The sequence below is a fragment of the Dermacentor silvarum genome, chromosome 9 (genome assembly GCF_013339745.2).
Source record: "Dermacentor silvarum isolate Dsil-2018 chromosome 9, BIME_Dsil_1.4, whole genome shotgun sequence".
In the NCBI taxonomy this organism is placed as follows: Eukaryota; Metazoa; Arthropoda; class Arachnida; order Ixodida; family Ixodidae; genus Dermacentor; species Dermacentor silvarum.
This window is the reverse complement of record NC_051162.1, coordinates 74,351,291-74,374,842: the sequence shown is the minus strand read 5'-3', so window position 1 is coordinate 74,374,842 and position 23,552 is coordinate 74,351,291. Positions and strand designations below refer to the sequence as shown.

The window sequence follows — 23,552 nt, the reverse complement described above, 5'->3', positions numbered from 1 at the left end:
GGAGCTTTGTTCAGGCGCTCTTTGAGTTCTCGCCATTCATGCTCGAAAGGGTTGGACCACTCAAAGACACTATCACTCTTGATCAGTGAATGCTGTAATGCAGTTATAGCTGACAAGTTTGGGATGTACTTGCCAAAATAGTTTATCAAATCTAAAAACCTGAGGACAGCTGTTTTGTCTTTTGGTGGGGAAAATATCTCAGCACCGCCAAGAGCTCGTCACATGGCCTTATGCCACTTTTACTAATAACGTCACCCAAGAACACAATTTCTGATAGCAAAAACTTACACTTTTCGAACTACAATGTAACATTATCGCGCTTCAGGTGAGCTAAGACTACGCAATTCCTCATCGTGCTGTTGTCTGGTATATCCCCAGTCTAGGATGTCCTCTATATATACTTTTGTTCCCACTAGGTCTTCGAACATCTCACTCATGGTTTTCTGAAACACCTTTGGCGTAGAACTATTTCCGAAGGGCAACCGAAAGTACTGGTACCGACCGAATGGCATTGCGACTGTACATATCTTTGATGTCGCCCCATCTGGCGGAGTGTTATGGAACCCTGGATTTGTGTCGAGTTTCGAAATGTAAGACGCGCAAGCCAGTTGTGCCTCGATTTCCTCGCGTTTTGGGCAGTTAGAAATGTTCTCGTTTCAAGTTAGCGTTGCATGTGTGGCGAATCGAGACACACTCTGAATTGTCCATTCTTTTTAGGTACAATGGCAAGACTGATCACCCAATCTCTCGGTTCTTGAACATGTCGCATAAACCCCGCTGCAACTAGGCGGTCCCGCTTCTTTCGTAATTGGTCTCTCAGTGCATCGCCTGCTTCCAATATCCCGAGCAAGACCCCGCATGCTCTACCTACATATTCGCAGATATTCGACAATACATGCGACATAGCAGTTCGCATGTATATTAGAGTTTCGTAAGAATTCGAAGCACCGGTTCTTACTTCATTGTATTTTAACTGTCTTCATTCTGCCTATGACGAAGCATGACTTCATTTATAACACGATACGACAATGGCGCAGCTGTTGCCGTAAGATGCAAGAAGCGGTAATATTTTCGTAAAATCTGCATAAGTGATTGGCTAACAGTTAAGATGTGAAATTTTTATTTACTATAATAATTTTTCACTTGCCTAAATTCAATTTTGTATTTTCTATGTGAATTTTGTATTTTCGAATTCCTCCCATGGCGCTCCTGGAGCGCGTGTTGTGTTGTGCAGTTTTCTCATATAAGCCATGAAGATAGTACAGAAAATCGTATAAAAGTGCGATACCCCTATTTGCTTCACAGCCTACACCGAAGCCAAGATGTTATTATCCTAAGTATACCTCGAGGGGTTGGCAGTTCATACTTTACCCTGAAGGAACACCTTGCTGGGTAAGTAATCGCAACATCTCTCATTAGAACTTGAGCACTTTAACGCTTACTCATGCACTCTCTCGAAGAACTCCGAATTCATCGTTCTTAAAAAAGATAAAAAGAACAATAGCGTCATAATAGTCATTTACGGAAGAGCATTATAGGGTGGGAGTGAGGGTTAAATGTGGAGACCATGGCCCTTATTTATGCAAACGAAATGCACCTATCTATTCGATAACCAGTGCTTCCCGTTTCTTCGTAGCTACATTGGTGGTCCCGTGAGGTGGGTTATTGTAGCGCAGGAACGTGCCAAGTGAATATCAGTAAGTACTGCACCATTTATTATGTTTCACCTTGCTCTCGTTTTGCAAGAGCAGATAGTTTTGGTGATGCCTTCGAAGGTCATTACAACTGTTTACGTTTAAAAGGGACTTTGACTATCTAGTCGTAAACTGAGCCTCTACTCCGGTGCGCGCTATTTTTAATGAACATCTTTGAGCATGATATGTATGCCTGAAAAATAAGCACAAGAGCATTTAGAAGTTAGCTTTCATCGTGGCGTATGGGTTGTCTGTGAGAAAATCACGGCCAAGTGCGTACCTAAAATACATGGAATTTTGCAGCCAAGTATGTATACGTCCATGATCATTAACATAATTTCGATGGCCCAAGAACGTACCGACTGCTAAGTCTGTATGCCAAAAGCAACGCACCGTTCTCCGAGTTTGACCACTTGCAACAATCATTGGATCGAGGTGACAGACAAACGCAGAATGAAGTGCGGGTAAGCTTTGAGACATCGCTCATGACCTTACCAAAGAGTGCCTACTCTAGAATAATAATATGATGCAGATACAAGCACTGACAAATTAGGATTAGTTGGAACAAATTTGGACGTCGTATTCTCTTGTCGCTGTAAATCCAGGCAACGGCTTGAATAACCTGGCAAACGTGATGCATATACAACTTGCTTGAGCTATTTGTAGGCTTTCGGTATATTAGATTGTAGTTGATTCCGAAGGCAATCGTGCAGTTCCTTTCGTTCAGTCCTATTTTCTATATTTAACGAACACATGTTACAGTCTGGATGCTGATGAGCCCGTGATAGCAACACCACTGACACTATTCTGCGCAGGTGGCACACAATAAACTAAGAATAATCAGAGACAGGGACGTGTGCTGAATAAAGTGTTAGGAACTGCAGGATGTCTTCTGGATCGGCCGATCTCGAGTGGTTTTGAGAACAGGGTATGCCGTACAGAATGACGTCGACAGTATCAGGGCATTCTCATTATTAAACTATGATTTCTTACCGAATTAAGCGTGCTGAAAGAGACGAAGAAGTCTGAGAACATCAGAGTTAACGAAGAGATAGTAGAGGAGAACGAATAAGTCGGAAATGGCAACATGTTAATTGTTTGAGCTATTGGGTATGTGCGGCCTTATTACACATATTCGTGGACCCACCCAGTGAACAATGATCTGGGTGACTTTTTTTGGGGTGACATACAACGACTGAGTGGTATTAAAAGGCTACCAAGTCCAGGATGATCCTCCTGTCAACCTCCCTGTAGACACAACAACGGGTGAGCTCCTGGATCGTGTTTTGCATCGAGCTTCTGCGTCGCCCGAAGAGCTTGGTAAACGCGGGTTGGCGCTGTTGAATATCCCTGCGGCCCTGTTCAACGAGCTCATACTCGAACGACTGTTTGGTTGTGCAGCATCATCAGACATTAGATCAGCAATTCTTCAGGTCATTGCGATGCAACGAGTATTTTCGCAACAGAATGCCATTGCGGAAACTCTTCTGTTTGCTTTCCGCCGCAAGAGAAACCATCCAATTGAAATTTTACGGCTACAAACTTTTGGCAGGTCTTCTGAAATCTAGATGGATCACTTTTTATCAGGCCGCAGCGAAGTACAAAGGTTGGTTGTCTAAACAACACGTCGTTTTAAGCATGCGACAATTTCTGACTGGTGTAGCGAGAAAGTGGCATGTGTGGTGCTTTTTAGAGCATGTTTTCAAACCTTGGCGCATGTAGAAAGAGAGCTTCCTGTCTACATTCCGAAGAAATACCGTTCAGCGATGGCACCAGACGCTGTTTTACCGTTTTATGCCTGGTTCCCCGCATGACTACTTTCTTGGGAAGCAGTGACTACTTCGACTTGCAGAACTTGGATATAAGTTGTCATTAGGATAAATCTTAGCACTCGTTATTTACAGTGTCCCAACATATTTTCAACGAAATTCACAAATAAAGTGTCGGAAACTCTCCAAACACCACTACAATTGCTACTAGTATTCCCTCACTGCTGGTAAAGACGAGCAGCAAGACGCGGCCAGATCTTCAGGGACTGTCAGATTCTAAATCTATCTAGCAACTCGGATGTAAGGGCGCCACAACTTGAACATAGGAAAATGATAGACTTCGTGTGAGTGACTCAGGACTCGGTCACGCATTGCAGCCATCAACACTGTTCAAACTGAAACAAACTACTGCAAAGCCTCCGTGTGTTCAACCGAAACGGAATGAGGCGCACTTACTGATTGCTTCAAGTTTACTTCACATACAACTTAAAGTGAACAGACAAACCCCACGGGCTCTTGATAGCAATGAAGCTTCGATATAAATACTCAGGAGAAGCAGAGCAAATGCAGAAGACAGTCACAGGCAGATCAGTCCTTGTAAGAGGTTATTATGGTCTTGAAAAGAAGCACTGCGAACGGATAAACTTAAGGCTAAATATCAGGCACATTACATGGAAGTGCTTGCCTTGGTAATAGAAGGTGTCGAATATGACTTCTCTCTCCTGGGACATAAAATTGTTGAGGCTAAACATTTATAGGCACGACGCTGTGTATGAAAGCCCCAATGAAGATCGTTCCAAACCTATGACTGATGCGAACCGAACAGTAGAGTTTGGGCCAGTTCGTGATGCATATTTGAATACGGTGAAGCACGAGCGACGAGACAAAGTGAGGCGTGACGGTCGGGACAAGCGCTACTGTCCACTGTCAACAGTTTACTGTAGAGCTTGATCCGTCCGTCTCGCCTGACTTGGTCCTGCCTTTGGCGCTTCAACGTACTCAAATATGCGAACCGAATTCGCAGGCCGAAGAATGGAGACAATATTCAGAAATTCTACCCTGAATATTTCTACTTCTGAGGCTATCCTCCTGGCACCACCAAGTTTGAAATCCCCATTAAATTACGTGGTAGTACTATGGTCCGGGAAAAGCCGTACAACCTATCGAGAGAAAAGAAGTCATGAAGCCAAAAGAGAAGTTTCCAAAGATGTTCTACGATGAGGTTATCCGTCCATCTGTATAGTCGTTAGCATCATCAATCACCATCGCCCAAAAAGAAGGCGACAGCCTTAAACTATGCACTGACTATATAGCAATCAAGAACTAGACGAATCTTACCCCATTTACAATGCCTGGAATAGACAGCATCATTGACTAAACACGCCGATGCGCCTGGTTTTCCAGGATAGATATGTGCAAAGGATTCTCGCAAATATAACTTCAAGAAGAAACCAAGCATTCAACCTTTGTGATTCCATTTGACATTTAGGAGTATATACGCCTTCCGTTTGGTTGGAAAACCCGCCAAGATGGCTTCAGAAGATGCTGAATAAGAGTTCTGAGCCCTTGCATTGTTCACTGCTGCAACGCATATGTAACAGACATAATCTTATATTCGAAAGAAGAAAGGGAACCGAGGGGCTCGATTTTGTTAATCATAACCGCATAAAGCCAACAGGCAATGAAGCCAAGGAAAGCATCGGGGAAATTAGGTATGGTTGAAATTGGAGTGAAGAAAATAATGAATAACAAAATCGAGCCCCTCGCTTTCCCTTTCTCTTTTGTTTATTCATTGCGAGGAGCTCGAATCTGGCAGCCTGGGTGTCATTAGGTAGCATGCTAGGGTTTATTAGACACGTGTCTGCTCTCCCAAGATCACGTGTTACGTGATGCCATCGGGCTAAAAAGGATATTCCACAACTACGCACCATGGTTCTGAGCGGCACTGGCTGACACACCTAGCGCTAGATCTAATAAACATAAGTACCCAAGTTATTGGGCGAATTCATGGCCGTCGCCGTAGCACAATTGGTAGTGCAACGCACGCGTAATGCGGAGATTGCGGGTTCGGCTCCCGCTGGCGACAAGTTATCTTTTCGTCAACTTTCAACTTTTTTACGGCAACAAAAACCTTTTTCCAGCGTGTCACAAGAAGTGCGTAAAAGCTTCCTAAATTTTGCCCAAACCAGCTGCAGTTGCCGCTGAAACTGTGTAGTATATATTGTACAATGTAAGCTTATTCGGAACACAACGATAATATTGTGTGCATATTGTATTTAAAAAAGTATGTCACTAATATTTGGGGTACGTGCAGCTGAGGAAGAAACTGCGAATATGTTAGCAGAGTGTAGAGGAAGCTAGTTTCCTAATGTATTTGTAAACGATTGCATGATGCGAGCAGAATTCTTGCACTTAGCTTAAGACTTTAGGATTACAAGTTCATTACATTTGACCAGTAGGGTGTAAAGTAAATTTATTTACTGATGTATGTAAACACAATGAATGATGACAGCAGAAATCCTGCGGTTACCTTGACATTTTAGGATTACAAATTTAGGCACACACTGTTCACTTAATTTTTCTAGGAAAAATACGCACTTGGTCGCCGTTATGTTTCAAAAGTTTAGTTTTCCGTGTTCGTAAAGAAAACTTAATTATTGCTTGTTGCTCTTAGTGAATTTAACCGCGACATATCGTCCGTGAGTGCAGATCACCATTCGGTATTCATGGCTACGAAGCCAAGGCGCCGTAAAGACGATTTCGGTAGCCTTTCTATACCTTTTGATAAATCTGGTTTAGAAATTGAGTTTATTTCGTCGGCATGTTATACTAGCTTAATAAATAACGCAAACGAGCTTCTCCAGTATTTATCCAGATGTTCTGCTGAAAAGTATGTAATAATAAATGCAAATAAGGCAAAAGCCGTAAATTTTATGGCAAAGACACAAATATTCTACAAAATCACAGTTTAGAGATGGACAACGGGCGCATATATAGGTAGTCAACGAAATTGAAGTACTAGTTACATACTTTTCTAATACGCTACAGTGTGATCAATATGTAGAATCTGTAGTACAAAAGTATAGACGTATCACTGGAATGCTTACCAAGAAGCGATATCGTCAGCCAACATGCATAAAAAGTTAATTTACCACTGAATATTTGCATCACACATCAATTATACATACACTGTGTGGGGAACAGCAACTGAATCTAACCTTAGGAAACTACACCTACTACAGAAAAAAAATAATACGTATCATAGGAAAAGTACCATATCACAATCACAGTCAGTACCTGTTTAAACACTTCAACAAACCCACAATTTACCCCCCATACAACCGCTCTCTCCTTCGTATATCGCACTCAAACCTAAACTCGGAAAACAGCCTATTTAGTGAAATTCCTTGTCTGCAATTTCACTATAGCTACCTATATTACCCGTCATGGTCAATTTTGGACTATACCCCCTTGAAGAACGAACTATGGCTTGCAAGTGATCAAAAATAAATTACCTAGACGGCTTAATTCATTGCAAGACGCCGGCATTGATATCATCAACATAACGCGGTCTGAATCCGAATCTTCTCCTAATTACTGAATCAAGAACAATATATTTTTCACGTTTATTCACATATACGTATTAAGTGTTTTTATTGCAATGATTTTGTGTTATCCTAATATTTCTCCTAATCATTCCAATATTAATCTAGCACTATTTCCTGCATTGCATTGTCAAGTATGTGTAATTTCCACTTTTATTTACGTATTATCAAGTGTATGCAATCTAATGGTGTGTACTCTCAGCATTGTTTTTACTTGCCATTGTTACATTTCGTTGTTGCACTATTGAAAACTTTCTTGCGCTGAATAATAATTGTACCGTAACATTTAATGTAATGATGTTTCTGTATAGTGTTCATTGCGCGACTAACTGCCACCATGAATACGGGGGCTATGGGCACCTCAAGCTGCCTCACTGCAACTTTTATCTTACCCTCCACCATTGTTTGGTTGTAGCAATGGGGAAAAATAAAGGGAGAAATTATATTTTAAAAAAATGACCTCAAAGTCGCTATGAAATGTAACTGTCCGCTAAATAGAAACATTCACCGCCAAAAAGACGCCAAAAGATTGCCAATATTGTATCATTGGTTTTACTAACGCTGAATAGGAACAATTTACAAAAGTAAATAACTCTGGTGAACACACTCCTCGGATAATGCAAGGCCAAAGTACTGAGTTCTTGAAGAAGAGCAATACAGTTAAAAATGCAGCTCTGTGAGATTGCTGACTATGCATGAACTCGCATCGGTATCACTTGTGGAAGCGTTTACATGAGTTTAAAATTTATTTTAACGCCCTAAACGTTTTGCACAATATATATTGTGCGAGATATACTAGCAGTACGAATGTTTGTTGCTCGATGACGGCAGCCTTTGTCGCAAATAACCAGCCACGTGACTTTTATTATTAGCCATCGGTAGGTTGTGGTACTGTCATGATATTTAAATAAGTTTTATTAGTGAAGGAGCAACAAAGCAAGCACTACTTCGGCGAGCTTGCGCTTCTCATTAGCCTTTCCGGAATTGATACGGAGAGAGACAATAACCATCTCTCTTTTCTCTCACACCTCATAGCTTCAAGCGTGAACACTTGCAACAACGCGTATGAGGGCGTAAGTACCAGATCTTATTTGTTATACAAACAATGACGAAAGTGAACAAAAAATTCAGGTGAAAGTTTTATCGAAAGCATAATGGCAGGAGTGCCAAGAGCTTATGGGGGAATACGGTGACCTATTCCTCTTTTTTACCCAAAGCGCGCAATATTCCTACATCATCTGCGCAAGTAACCGCAGATACAAGAGAACATGGTCTGGTAGGTTTGTAAGAGGTCATACTATCAGAGATCTACATATAATCGCACATGTGATATGTACACAGGCATATGGATTCAGAACAATTTATAATGTGGCGATCGAGCTTTGTCCAGGTAGAAGGCATCATGCTAGCAATTTTCACATGAAACATACAGTGAGATGGTATAATTTACCATTAGGTCTCACCTTGTAAGAAGACACCTAGAAGGAGATTATGCTCGGTCATGTGCCGTCGGTCAATTTCGGATGAAAAGTATAAGACCCTAATAAACGCAATGTGGCTGGCGTCCTCAATAGGCGGCAGACTGTAGCGTCATAAATGGTTTGCTCCTCGACACATTCAATGTTAAGTGTCTTGCTTTATGCATACATGTACAGCAAAAAGCGTTGATTCTGTAAAATATCATTGGACCAGACGGTTTAAGAACGGGTTCCTTGTAAAGTAGTGTGTGAACTACAAGTGTAACGAACAAAGATGGTTATAATGTGGCCTAATTGAGATTGTGTTGCGTAATTTTGGATGTAGCTACAGTGATACTAGTAACGACAGTAAGGCTTTAGCTTTCACTGATCGGTGACTTTTTTTCGCTTGTTCGGAAAGGTGTAAGCAAAGGATTTCCATAAAACTCTGGTAGACCTATTCATTAAATGTTGTATTTGAAAAAATCAAGTAATACTTGTTGCATAAAAGAAATTGCACGTAAAGTTGTGGTTACTTTTAGTTTTTCATCATTTCACGTCCAGAAGGAGCGAATAAATTTTTTGCGCTTTCAAATCTGTATTTCATGAGATGCAGAATATCTACTACAGTGGAGCACATGCGCAGAAGCTCCGGTGAGTTTATGTGGCCCCAATTTTCTTTTGCTCCAACTGGCGAAGTTCCTGCCACCACATTTACAAACATAAGCTTGTGTACAAAACTTGGAAACGGCGCACATTACTCTGTTATGGAATAAAAAAAAATCACTTCTGCCAGCAAGGCGCTAGTATACGTTGCGGTGGCATAGCTATGAATTTTGAGGTGGTCACACACTTCACCTGCCAGGTTGTGGCTGGACAGGTGAGTGTTGTCGTACGTCCCTTGATGCCACGTATCCTGATGCTCAGAAATTTTGGGGGTGAACGTGGGGAGGGGGGGGGGGCGAACATTGTATCAGGGGCGTGCCCCGCACCCCTACCCCTGGTCACGCGCCTGATACCTCGCATTTCACGGAATTATATGTTACTGCGTACATTCCAGTCACCATTTTACACGGTTTAGCTGTAGACTATTTCTGACGGTGCATATGATTGGCGTCATAACGCAGTGCGGCGATAACTAAAATTGCTTTGACAGGTGGCGCTCGCTTTGCTGCGACAGGATCTGCTAGTAACTCATTCGGATTTTTCTTATTATTAGCTTGCCTAATATTTTGACCACTGTATTGGACAGAACACAACAAAAGGTCAATGACAATAAAAAATATAGGCAAGCTCTTTCGCTATTATACAGTTATGCGTATACGAAGCACATTTTGATACGTTAACATTTATACTGTTATGTGGAAGTAAAACAGCTAATAAGCTGTGAAGGGTTAAGCAGCATTATTGTACTAAAAGCGAACGTGGTATACAAAGTGCTAGAAGCAATTAGCACTCGTGCAACAAATAAATGTGTAAACTGTTCTCCCCACAGGGCGGATACCCTACCAAATGCGACAACCCGGCATGTAATGGAACGCCCTGTATCGTAAGCACAACTTGGTTTTCCATGTCAATTGAAAGAGCTTGTCTTCTATAAATAAGCTTAGATTCTCGTATCTTTCTTAGTTTTATGGGTACAGTATTACACGTATTTAGTCGTCTTATATACACGAACAGGCTCGCTTCTGTCGTATAACCCCATGTAACCCCGTTGTTTATTTCTTGGATCTTTCTCTTTAAAATGTTTTAATGCATCTCCCTGGGCAAATACCCCATCAAGTGCTGGTTTTCCGTGATTGATATGCTTATATTACGGTAAATAGCACTGTCATGGCACCTGCTAGCATCAGCTTATCGAACCGTTAGAGCCCTTACATGGTGACAACTCCATGTCCGCCGTTTCATGGATTTCTGTGCAGTAGTACGTATCCGTACAACCTGATGAACGACGCATTGAGGTAAACAAAACTCACCACTAACAGAACAAAAAAAGAAGCTTACGACACGAGCGCTGGTATCGTCTATTTCTCCCTTCGTCCCTTGTGTTAGCAATGACTTATGATTAAAACAATGAACAATATGCAACTAGTCCAATTTACATTCCTAATTCATTAGTGGCACCTTTTTATAAGAGTATGTGTATCCCCACATCGTTGACCACCTGCGTTCGCACATCTGCGTTGCGTAGTTAAACGGAGCTTCGTGACTGAGCGTTTACTTGCTTTATCAAAGTTCCTAAGATATCGAAATGTGTACCTCACATGCACGACACTCGATATGTTTTCGGAACGTTAGCACAGAGTGCTCGTTCAGACATTTGCCTTAGGACAGGACCTACGCAATCAGACAGAATTTGAACTAATTGACAAGGGAAAAGCGTTTCGCCCCATGTTAAAAATCCTGCTGATTTTGCATTTGGACTAACACGCGGAGCTTCCGCTTCCCTTCAAAGAGAAAAAAAATGGTGATACGTTTTAGATTGCCGGGGGTTCGCATAATATATTCCAGGGATAGGTATGATGAGCTGAATGACCTAGTCTATTTATGCTTGTCACTGGCATCTTAAACTGCTTTGTGAGGAGGTCTTACGCTGGAAAACAATGTTAACAAAAAGATGTACTACCCGTAGTGTATTTGAAGACCGGCCCCACAGTGTGCTAGTCGGAAGTTTTACCTCTCAGCTATTAGGCTGCAGCTGAGGAATACTGCGCCTGGATATCTAGGTCGCACTGCTAGCTTGTATTATTGAACGGCGCCACGCTCTGCGCATTTCCTGCAGGCTTGTACTGAGGCGAAATATTTCAATTGAAGTGACGCATGAAGTGCAAAAGAGAGAATATGAAAAAAGGAGGCGGAAATACGCGTATATCTATACTTTAACAACAATGAGCACCGCCTGCATTATGAATAATGGTTACCTTATCCTGAAAACAAGGTGCCTGCACCATCCCATGCCTATGTGTGCTTAATTGATACGTTACAAACTATTGCTTATCTTATTGTGTTGCACCGATCCTAAAGACAAACAAGAATAATTTCCCTGGCGGGGGGGGGCGGGAGGGGGGGGTGATAACTTGCTGGCATGCTAGGGTTGCGGACGCCACGCCCCATATGCAGCCAATCAGTAAACTAGTACCAACCTGCAAAAGTTCAAGCACACCAGAGGTTCGAAGAAAAAGGTGGGATAGGGAAGGGCATGAATAAAAACCAGTGTCTCCTAAGTTCCTCTTGCGCCGGTTAGCACCACCTCCAGAAACTATAAGTTGAACTAGACTTGAAATTGACATGGTAACTAAGAATATTTATTGGTGCAGTTGACGCCAATATACTATTATTTCTCAACACGGTCTAACCGATAACCAATAAAGCTGTATTCAAATTCAAACTGAGATGAGCTTCTAGTACATGGCATTGCGATAGTTTAGTGAAAACAAATCTTCATCCTCCAAGTCGTGCAATATGTACAAAATGAGGCAAATGAGTGACGCGGTTGTTGATGGCCTTCATGGGATTTGACGACGCTCCACGGCCCATAACGGGATATGAGATAAAATAATAAATGAGACAAGGTTAACCTGTAGCTGAAAGAGGAATGGGCCAAGCAAGGATTCTTGCGAAACTACTGATGGTTCTTAGCAACAGTGGGCACGATGGAGCCACTGTTAATGAACGTACAGCGGTGACGAATAAAACTAGGAAAGAAGGACACAAAGCGACGTTATTCAGAATGACATTTAGTTTCCAATAGTTTAGGATAATGGAAATTGTCAAGAGAATTTACCTGGCAACTAGTGTCCATGTTGAATGCAAGGTCCAGCACGAAGTCGTTAGCCTAATAGGGTTAAAACCGCGCCTTAATGCATGTTTTTCATCAAATAATGATTAGATTTTATGAATTACATATGTGCTTATAAATTATGTATTCTATAATTCTGCATATATATGAAATTAAAGGAAGTTATCAGGCTGAGTTAGATCGATGGATGATCTGTTATTAACTTTAGTTTAGCGTTCCTTTCTGTGCGCCAATATACGACTTTATTGCGTAGAAAGTGGTCACCGAAAGTCCGGCTGCCGCTCCTCAATTTGAATCGCCCGCGAGAAAATTGAGTTGGAACCATCGTCAGACAGTTTTCGAATAGCGTTTGCAACCAAACGTAAACTCATTACGTGCGTAAAGAAATTGCGTTGTCATCGCTGGGCATCCTCCGAACGTTATTGTTTTTTTTTTTTTTTTTGGTTTACGTGCTCTATGATAACGTACGTTATTTCGCGAGTGTCAAGTTCGTAGGGTTTACGCACGCCAAGAAATATCATTGTCCACCATGGCGCACCCATGGCTCCCGCTCCAGCATGAATCCTCAGCATGGCTACGCTCTTGATCTCGTTGATCACCAGTAATTATTCAAATGTGCTTCCGCTTCCTTTAAACTCACCTGAAACGTTAGTTATGTGTACATAGCGCGTCCAGTTTCTCAGATCGTTCAGCGATACCAGCGTCTGTAAGCCTAAACGAGACGCGTCCGCATGGCAACAACGGCATGGTTGCTAAAGCATTGCCTTTGCTTGGATGCGTTTGACAGAATATACGAGACAGAAATTTGACAGGAATCCTCGTATTGACAGAAATACGAAATTTCTAACGTTCCTTCTTACGTTTGCGCTCCCGCAAGTTAAACTAAAGCTCTTGAAGGGACACGCGCTGTAACGCCCCGCCCAGATGTTTGCGTCTAAGGTAAATAAAGCGACAAACGCTATTCTAAAACCGCATATTATCACGCCATCTTATCATCGGCCTTTTTCTCTCAATCAGCCACTGTTCTTTCAACTCGCAATGGCGACGTTCCACGAATTGCCCGCCTAGGCTCGCTATAGACAAATATTTCACCTCCTACTCGCCTCTCTCCTACCTCTCTCGTTACTTTTGCTACTCGCTATCCGCTTGAACACATCTCGCCTCCGTCCCTCTGCTTGCTGGAGCCGCTAGCCGAGCAGAAAGTTGACGTCACAAGAGAGCGGTACTATAGCCCAATACAGGTGGCGCCACTCCGATTTTACATGTTTTTATAATTCCCTCGTTAACAACAGATCTGTTCTAGCTACTAATTTTGAATTTGCCATTGCAGAAACTTGATCATTCAATACAGTTGGACGTATTTCCATTTATTGTCACTTTAACTATATTGGCCTGTATGTAAGTAAAAGTTGCTTATGTCCCCATTGGTAAAGCTTCAGCACTTAGGCAAATTTCCAAGAAAAAGAAAAGGTAGTAGAAGTTAACAAAATTCTTCAGCATGCGAAACTACATATCTACCAGTCCACAGGGGGAAAAATGAGCCTGATTTCTTCCAAGCAAGCTTCTGTCTACAAGACAGAATAAAACAATCAAGGCACCTACTTGTGCATTGATGATTGAAGTTTTCAACACAATTGTATCAAACTGCATGGAACACACCTGTCTACGAGTTCTGAAGTGCTTTTAAATTTAATATAAGCATGCGCTATTATGGAATAAATTTCTCGCCGAAAACCAGCTCATTGATTGAACATTCAATATTTACAGCTCGTATTGACAGCTCCACGCAGAGCGTATGCTGGTCTTTGCAAAGGTGCTGAATGTGTCGCCTCTTATGAACTGAGTAAGTTATCACAAGCATTCTTGGAATAAGGCTTCTGAAGCCTTGAGTTAAAATTTAAACGTCAATTTTAAATCTACATTCCTTGCAAAGAGCTTCATAAACTTGAGTCCATTTTTATTAGCTAAACACTTTAAGGACAAAAATGCATTATTGTTTAGGTGGGAATCAACCTAATTTTAAATGCAGTAGCAGTGGTAAAAAGGGCTTCAAAAGTCTAGTACCTTCACACGGGTGCGGCTAAATTGAGTAAAACACCGACATGTCCGCCCAGCTAATTTGACCTAACGCTGTAATGGTACGATAAAGATATTGTTTGTCGTGATTGGGCCTTTTGGACGTGTAGACACTCTAATAGTACACAGATATGTTTTTTAATACCTGTACGAGCGACTTCCTGGCTCTCGCTGAGGCCTTGAAACTCTTAAAGTAATATATAGATAGAATTTCCGAGAACAGACATCTATTAATGCTCCCCCATATTTGAAATTTAATACCCAATAGCGTAGCCCACATCAAAAAAAAAAAAAAACTTCCGCACCCTCAGTATTGTTTCGTTTCAGGTGCAGAAGAGATAAAAAGCACGCATCCACAAATGTACCACAAGTGTCCAGAGAAAGAGCACTATGGCGTAAGTTTTGAAAAATGTCTGCGAGTGGTTTGCAGTTGATACTAGTTGATATTAGGAAAAACAAACATACGTTCACGGAAGCTTTAGTATGTGCACTAGTGCATAAAATAACGCATTTTCTTACCCGAAGAAACGTAAAATAAACCTCAAATATACTATATAAGTCGTGTGAATTTCTTCAATGTATCTACCTTTTATATTTTTCTATCAAGCTTGCTAAGAAGATTCAGAATGGAAAATAAGGCCATGTTTTCATTTCTATGCATTGCCAATGGTGTCAGTGATTATTTACTAAATATAGGTGCCAGATGAGGGTTATAAATTTTACTGATCTTAGCATTTACTAAGAAAAAGAAAATAGATGAAGCAGGTTTCATAATGCGTTGAGCTATCATATGGCTACCTGTTGTGACAGCCGATAGCCTATGCCGTTCTACTATTGAGCACAGGTTCATGTTTGTGCACGAGGCATTGAGAGCATATAATAAAAAGTTGCAGTTTCGCCCGAAATGCGAAGCACCGAATGCAATATCAAATTATTAGACAGCTGTACAATGTAAGGACAGTTGTTTTATCGGCTGTGTAAACTATGAAACATTTGATTACTATCTAAGTCAAGAAGCGTGGTGTCAGCGTGCACAGGTAAACATGAACCCATCACACTCGATGAGCGTGGGCACTCGCTGTCAAAACTCTGGCCAAAGGAAGCGCGGCAGCTGCAGCGAGCGAAGTTAAGCTAGAACCACACGTAGCGTTTTTCGCAAGCGAAAAAGGCGACGCGTGGCCAACGCCCGCGTTGCCGCCGACGCGTGAGCACCCGCACGAAAAAATGGAGCGGTGATGTTGCGCCGCGTTTTCCGGGTTGCCAGAAAACGTAAGTCGCAACGACATGAATTGTCTCTGTTACCGCGTTTATAACATTCCCTTAAAATTGCAGAACACTCCAATAAAAATAATATTGCTGTAATTAGACAGCGACATTTTTTCCAGTTTACTTATCAAGCTTCATTTCAACACCAAGATTGTGCACGAAACTGCGACTATCGACCTTCTGTATGCTGAGCGGCCGTTGCTTGTTTACAACTTCACGTAGAAAATATAGTCTTGGGCGCTTATTACCGAGCAGACGAGGCGATTGCTACTATTTAAGGCGTCGTTGAAGGTTGCGTTCTCCATTTTGTGAGAAGACGATGCGCGAGCGAACAAGTGTAGCACGTGGTTCATTAGACGCGCGTTCCGCCGAGGAAAAAAAGAAAAAAAGTTTCGCCAATGAGGTTCCGCCGAGTCGCGCAGAGAGCAGGGCCATCTGGTGGCGAAACCAAAAAACCAAAATGGCGGGTGACTGCACTCGGAACTCGGATTGGCGGACGCGCATGCGACGTGCCGCGCGAGGCGTTTTTTTTTTTTTGTTCTACTCTGAGTAGCAGCACGCGACAACGCCATTTCGTGATGGATCCTGCTGGGCACGCGTCAGAATTACGCGCCCGTCCCACCATCCGCGCGTCAATCGCTCCTGAAATCGCGCCATGCGGTTCCGGCTTTACGTTCTCGCTGTGTATTGCTTCAACGCAAACTAAGCGGCCAGAAAGCAGTACCCACAAAGGAATGAGCCGTCGAAGCGCCTAGACACTGCCCTCAACCCAGATCGCTTTCAAGATATGGCGCGCACGGCCACAGAATACGTACTTACTGTGGGAGTACAACGCCCTCCCCCCCCTCCCCCTGGCATCTGGCACGCGACGCAAGACGGCGCGCTTACTTCTCATTTTTCAGACTCGCGCGCGTGAGACTGAGCCGCGATCTTCGGCTCCCCTCGGACGCTTTCACTCCCCCATGCAGCATACGGCGCGCGGAGACGGTGTTGTCGCCCTTGGACTTGAACATCACGGTGACGCCGACGGCGAGAATGCGCTTGGGGTATCTTAAAATGGCTGTCGCAATAAAAAAATGGTGCATCTGCTTAAAACTTTTGCAGACCTCAGCGTCCTGACATCTTGTAGCCGATATGTTGCGCTTGTACAGGGAACCTCTTAAATCAGTTACAAAAATAAAAGTGCAGTACCAGTTCCTTGGGCAGCACTATTGCTATGTTTTTTTCATTTTATTTTGGCTTTGTAATTGTAATTTTGTGTTGTTAAGTCGTCTGCCTTGCATATTGTTTTGCGCATTTGCATATGGCGTAAGGCATGGTGTAGCGTGTGGTACTTTTATAAAATACATTTTCTTAATAACATTCATTTTTTTATCTGTATTTAATAAAATAGTCGGTCCTCGTACCAATACAGACAATGAAAAAAAACTGAGTTCCGTAGACTTCTCATATGTACTCATTCATTGTAAGGATAATTAATCTGAATGAGAACAATAATTTTTAGAGGTATCGCTACCACTGCAGCTTCTCAGTAAGAAATTGGTAAAGACCTAAGAAAGTAAGCATTGTAATTTTTGTAGCGTTAATCTTAAAGCGAGGGGCAATGTTTCGACTTCATAGGATTCATTGCTGTATTTACAAGCATCATAATAATACCTTTGTTATGCGCGATGTAAATATGGCAGGTGGAGCTTTATTTTTATAAGGTGTAAGAGTTCGAGCAACTAGACACTTTCACCGAATATGAAATTAATTCTTCTCGACCACCAAGACTACCATACTTGTGCTAGCAGACTGAAAGTAGCTCTGTCTACCGTATCAATTTTGTAAACTTTGAAAAATAATAAAGCCAATATTAAAATTGTTCACACCGTGCCACTTTTTGATTAAATAGCTTAGGTAAATATTCAGATATACGTTACATCAGCAAAATCTAACGTATTTGCAAACATTCAGTTCTCGTCTGCAAAGAATAAACGAACGATTTGGTTAACGATGTTGGCGAAACTGTAATGAGCCCTATAGTTGAAAGTATTTAGCAATATGCTATGTTAGGACCAGTCGGGATATTAAACAAACGCAAGAATAAAAATTACACTGAATAGCAAGTTTGGCTGCCTCGGACAGTCGTGCCCACAGACCGCTCTTATGAACCCAATGGGGTGTTGTCAGATAATTCTGTGGTTTCGTAAACTTCAGTGTGCCCTTCTTAAATCTTCAACACTTGAGAGTTCTAATGAGCAAACCATAAAATTCCTACGTTGTCAAGCATGCATCAAAAAGCAATATACACTACTGCTTTGTACGTTTAGTTTACGTCCAAAACTTCTGTGAAAGCTGCGGTTAGCTTTACGAGCAGGTTATATGCTTTGCTTAAATATCTGATCCATTTTTTGCAATGACATTTTTTTGGGCGGTTACCCTACTCTGTGTTTAACATGAACATACTGCATTGCCAACCAGCTCGGACTCAGACTTCTGTGCTCCAGATAATAGCGTCCCTGCATATTTGTGGGGCTACATATCCCTAACTATGGCTGAATTGTACAAGGACGCTAAATTTCTATTCATGTGTGAGGCTGTACATTCTGCTTTGCAGTTCAAGAAGTAAGAAGTAAAAGGTTTCCCTTTTTAATTTGGCATTTTGTACCAACTCCACAAAGTGAACCTTGGATCACGTTTTCATACAGCGAAATGTCCTCTCGAGTTGCTACTATTACTGCCAGAAAAACAGCGGGTGGTACTACGGCTTCTACAGCAGCAACGTCTCCAGTGCCTGTTATGTAAGTTTCTTGTGTAACTTTCTAAAGAGCGTGTAGCAAGGCAAGCAATTTCATAACTGTAGTTTGGTAAATGAAATTACAATGACGCCGTGGTCTGCTGAATGATGTAGCTCGTAATTTTCGTATGCATTTAGAATGGTTAATCATCCCTGCTTCGTAGAATGCTCGAAGCGTACGTATACAGTGTCTGGTTGACATTTGCTTTTGTTTGATTTCTTTCTTCAACCGTGGCTGTCATCAAATGGGGTCAGTTTTCAGAATTGGCATCAATTTCTTTCCCCTATAACTTCAATAAAGCGCGTGCGTAGTGCTGAAAATCTATAAATGAGGCAGTTATAAATCAGAACTGCCTGTAACAGGAAATTTTATAGTTAAGCAAGTCATGTTTGCAAACAAAAGGTAAACGAGCAGAAAGTTTTGCGCCTCCCTGCAAGCCTGCGCCTTCAGGAAACGGTTGAAAATGTTAAAATAAATAATGTCACTTGTTATTGCCAGTATTTCTGGCAGAGAGCCCCTTCTTATGTAAAGAGTAAACGACTAGAGGACATCAGCTCACGTTGACCAACTGCACCATTTTAAAAATCTCGGCGTAGATGCATGCCTTACGATATTTTTATTCAAATTGTCAAACGAATCAAGTAGCCAGTACTGCCAAGCTGTACTTGGAGACTGAAAAGCGAACCTTGACAATCGTGCTCCTTGTACTTTATTGTTCGTAATAATGCATAATTTCCTTGTAGCGAAGCATGATGTGGCTACTTGCACTGCGGTCCGGAGATGGTTTTTGTAAGTGTGAGAGGGAGAACCTCAACCTGCCCATGATCACTAAATTGTGCATAATATATAAGATATACGTTATGACGAAACCAACCTGCATTTTTCGCGTTTCAAAGTGCTCTCATTCATTTTCAAGTAAATTCTCACTACAGCGCAAAATACATTTTGGGTGCGGAGTGTGTGGCCCAGGTGCCAGATATCGGTGCAAAGGTATGCTATAAGTGTTGCTAGGGCATCAAATTACATTTCGCCGCAATTATGAGTCGCGTGGTGGGCCTAGGGTGCCTGTGGACATTTATTATGAAGGTCCCGCGGGCGCGATAGTGTGGAAGGCAGCAGCTGGCGCCGCTGCACATGTGCAAGGGGTGTCACGTGATAGACGTGGCGCCATCCCATGTTTAGATGTAGTTTGTGCGGATAGAAAAGTAGCGAAGTCGAGAAGAGTAAGCGTTGCGGCTAAGCCGCTCGGTAGAGCGGCGCGCAATACATACGGCAGTAGGCTAGTCTTATTGAAGAGCTCAAACGTCCCATGTTTACAATAATTTTCGTTAGTAAGTTCTGACCCAAATTTTTCAACCGAGTCTCTATAGTTAATAGTTTAAGAATGTATTATATTATTGAAGTGCCGATTATCCTTCGGCATTATGGTATAGATATCGTAAATACGGCGTTACCAATTGAGGCACATTTAGCAGAAAAAGCCTTTCATCGCAAATTATATCATGTCAGATGTTGCAATATATAATACTCTCTTTTCTACGACGAAAAAATAGTTACCTTTTACATCATTGCCTTCGTAGGAAATACTATCAGTTTTGAGGGAAGCAACGTCATAATGATGATGCCAGATTTTGTTGCATATAACTCGATATTCAAAATATGGACATGGCCTACCATATGTTGAAACATAGCCACTTCGTTTGGGTTAGGAAGTCAGTCGCGAGACAGAATGGGGACCGTCGCACGAAAACCGATTACAGTGTTGTAGCAAAGCTGACATAACTTAGTGGATGGAGAAGACAGAGCCGGACAAATGTGCCTATTCATTAAAATAAAATTTAGAACTTTTTTAATGAGCATTTATACAAAAGTAAGTGAAGTAAAGGGAACGGCAGCGCTCGATATCCTTTAAGTTGACGTAGACGTGTGTTGTCCAATTGAAACTCAACTAAAACGCATGGGATAACTCTTTTCTTGACTGTGCACTCGGGTGTTCACACTTAGAGCCTGATTTACGTATTTTCAGTTTTTCCATGTCTCGTCAATTCTAATGCTGATATGGGTGTAATTCAATACTTTCTGATAGAGTAGATTATACAGTTACCAATTTAAAGTTCTACATGTATCAGCACCACCTAATCTATGCAATGAACTTGCGCCTGCCAAGGCAACTTTGCCCGGCGGCGATCAGTATAGCGTGCGGCGTCAAAACAGCAGACGCTGGCCGCCGATCTGACCTGACCGGATATATTCATGAGGCGAACGTCGTCAGCGGAAGCACCCAAACGGTGTGATGAATTGAGCCAATCGAGGCACAGAATTGCTGCTACAGATATGCCCTAGTTTCCTGTTCGTCTGCTTGCATGGGCAAACAGCATGCATGGGAAGACGAAGTGAAATTAATAAATACCCCCGGGATAAGCGCTGTATATCGCCTGGTATAGTATTTTAAATGAAGTGTGTCCTCATCTTGAGTCCGTGTGCCACTGCATTTTAATTGTCTCGAATAAAGAAGACAAAATGCCGCAAACGTAAAGCGAAGTGGTATCAGACATTATGCTTTCTTGCTCGTGTAAAAAAGAAATAAATGCAGCTATGTTACGTATGCAGCTTGGACATTTCTCAACATGCAGTCATAAATCATGCACTCGCGCCTGAAAGCAGGCATAGGTCCTTCTCACAGCGACGCAACGAACAAGCGGAGGCATTCGCCGCTTTCTTGTTTCATGAATCACAACGCAGTGAAAATTGGGCGGTATATTAACACGTTTTCTTTTGGTGGTGTTGTTGTTGTTTTGACGCGTAGAGCACGTCGTGAAAGTCCGTTCCAGGTACCTTAGTCCTTAATGGGTGTTTTTTTTAGTTTGCACGTATTGTGCATTGTTGTCCTACTTCAGGCCTTTCAACTATGAATTTTCTTCAGTTTAGAGTAACGCTGTAGAGGCTGTATTCTCAGAGATGCCAAAAAAGTGGTACCATTGGTGCTGTAGAGCTGACCGCACTTGTAGACACAGGACGGAAACGTGCTTAACAGTGCAGATATGCCATCGCGAACGAAAGCATGGAGGCTAAAGAAGCAGCCACTATAGTAAGTTTTCTTCAGGTGCAGCCATGTAGCCTGAATTACACAACTCCATTTCAGGTTGCCTGTATCACCCGAAAAAGTTACCACACTCACAAGTAGTTCACATTTACGTAATGCGAAGCAATGCGCGAATCCTTGCAGCGCATGACACCACCGCACGCGCTTTGTCGTGTCCTTATTAAGGCGAAAGCCTCATATGTCCCATCATTCAGTCGACCTTGAGCGAAAACGCGTCGACCACACGAAAGGTACAAAAACGCTACGAACCCACGACCTTTCGTGGAAGTCGAATCCTAAGCCTTCGGTGGGAGTCGAATCCAGCACCTTTGTTGTTATTGAAGGCAAAGTTTATTAAGGCAGAGGTAATTAGTATAGAGTTAATCATGGTACCCAAACACTCGAATTTTGGTGGGAGTCGAACGCACGACGTTTCTGCTAATGAAGGCGAAGGTAATTATGAGTACAGTTAAGACTGAGTTATTTAGGGCACTCAAACCCACTGCCTTGGGTAGGAGTACGAACCATCGACCTTTGCAATTCAATTAAGAGGGATGACTAAGCGAGTTAGACTAAGCGAATTAAGAGGATGAGTGAGCGAACTAGGAGGAATGGGAGAATGTGAAAAAGGATATTGTGAAACAAAGTAAGTTATGTGTCCGTCCTTAATGCATCGGTACTTGGGCTTTCGCCTTCAAGTCGTCGCCTTCATTGCGCGATATACCGGGATATCCGGTATATCCCGCACTTGCACTGTATATTTGGAATTTCTTCGCAGTCGTATTATTGATGTCAGAAATATGGAAGAAAGCGCCGATGCAATTTATTAAAGTGTTGGCATCAAAACGCGATTAGGAATGAATGGGAATACCAATAACCAACCCTTTATTTGATTGTGAGAAAATTTAGACATCCTTTCACAGTGAGCTTGGTGATTTATAAGTAGCGAGGAAACACCTAAATGGCAACTTTTCCTGAAAACTTTTGTGAAAAGTACAAAGCGGAGCATCTTCCTGGATTGCATTGCACTGGAAACAAGGGAACGCATTAGTTGCTGTCTGCATTTCTTTCTTTTCTTACATATAAAATGCAAAAAAATTAGTCCGTCACAAGAAGCCTCTTAGAAGAAAGTATTGTGATATTCAAAAGAGACGTGCTTTTTGTTGTTTATGTTGCAGCTGGAAAACCCGGTTCCACTGCAGTATCTTGGATGGTGCTGTGAGGGGGATTGCATTAAAAAGCCGCATTGCCAGCGGTCATAACTTATTCCGCTATAAATGCATTATTGTCTGTGTGACCAAGTTGCAGAGGTCACCACCAGTAATCACTGAGAAATATCACTGAATAAAGTGCCTGAAACAATATTAGAGCCAAAATTTCCTACTAGGAATTACGTCGTGCCTTGTATGCAATACAGGTGTTGTGCACGCTTTGGCGTCCCTTAGTAAGCTTGACATGTTTCGAAATATTTTAGTATCTTTCAATACAATATTTAAAGAGCTACAGATTCCGATACGCGCCGGAAATCGGTTTAATGGAAGATTTCATTGGTGTATTGGTGTTTGCAAAGAATGTTTTTCTTGTTTAATGAATATTCGCTTAACAGGGGTGGACGAAGACTTAGTTCACGTGCTACATGACTACCCTCTATCAACAACACCGCTCTACGGCCATCCAAAGCAGCAGCTGCGCTTCAAACCTAAGGCTCTGGGCAATCATTCTTTGTCTCTTGGGGTAATATTTGGACGAGGGTCAGTTAGTGGCCTTAAAAGAACCGTTGTTGGGGCAGTGAAATACTTTTACTGGACGGACATGTCCTCAAAATACTAGGGACGATTTTGTGCAGTGACACCTTCGTTATGTATTGTCTATTTTACTTTCTTTAACTTTTACATATGTGAGTGTATGCGCGTGCGTGTCGTCATTTTTAATCTCATTTTTGCGTAATTTTTTATTCAACCTAATGTTTATTTTTAATGGAAGTGCCATGGAATACGAGGAGGGGTAATGCTTCCAACCCCTCG

The 23,552-nt window shown here is 42.0% G+C and overlaps 1 long non-coding RNA gene across 1 annotated transcript; it reads left to right on the top strand.

The window, feature by feature from the left end:
• Nucleotides 1-1,246: 1,246 nt before the first annotated feature.
• LOC125939976 (uncharacterized) lies at nt 1,247-22,907 on the top strand. Its single transcript, XR_007463216.1, has 8 exons — nt 1,247-1,392; nt 1,637-1,697; nt 8,104-8,141; nt 10,021-10,074; nt 14,092-14,167; nt 14,728-14,795; nt 18,357-18,449; nt 22,707-22,907. It is a non-coding gene; the product is annotated as an uncharacterized LOC125939976 (long non-coding RNA).
• Nucleotides 22,908-23,552: the final 645 nt, after the last annotated feature.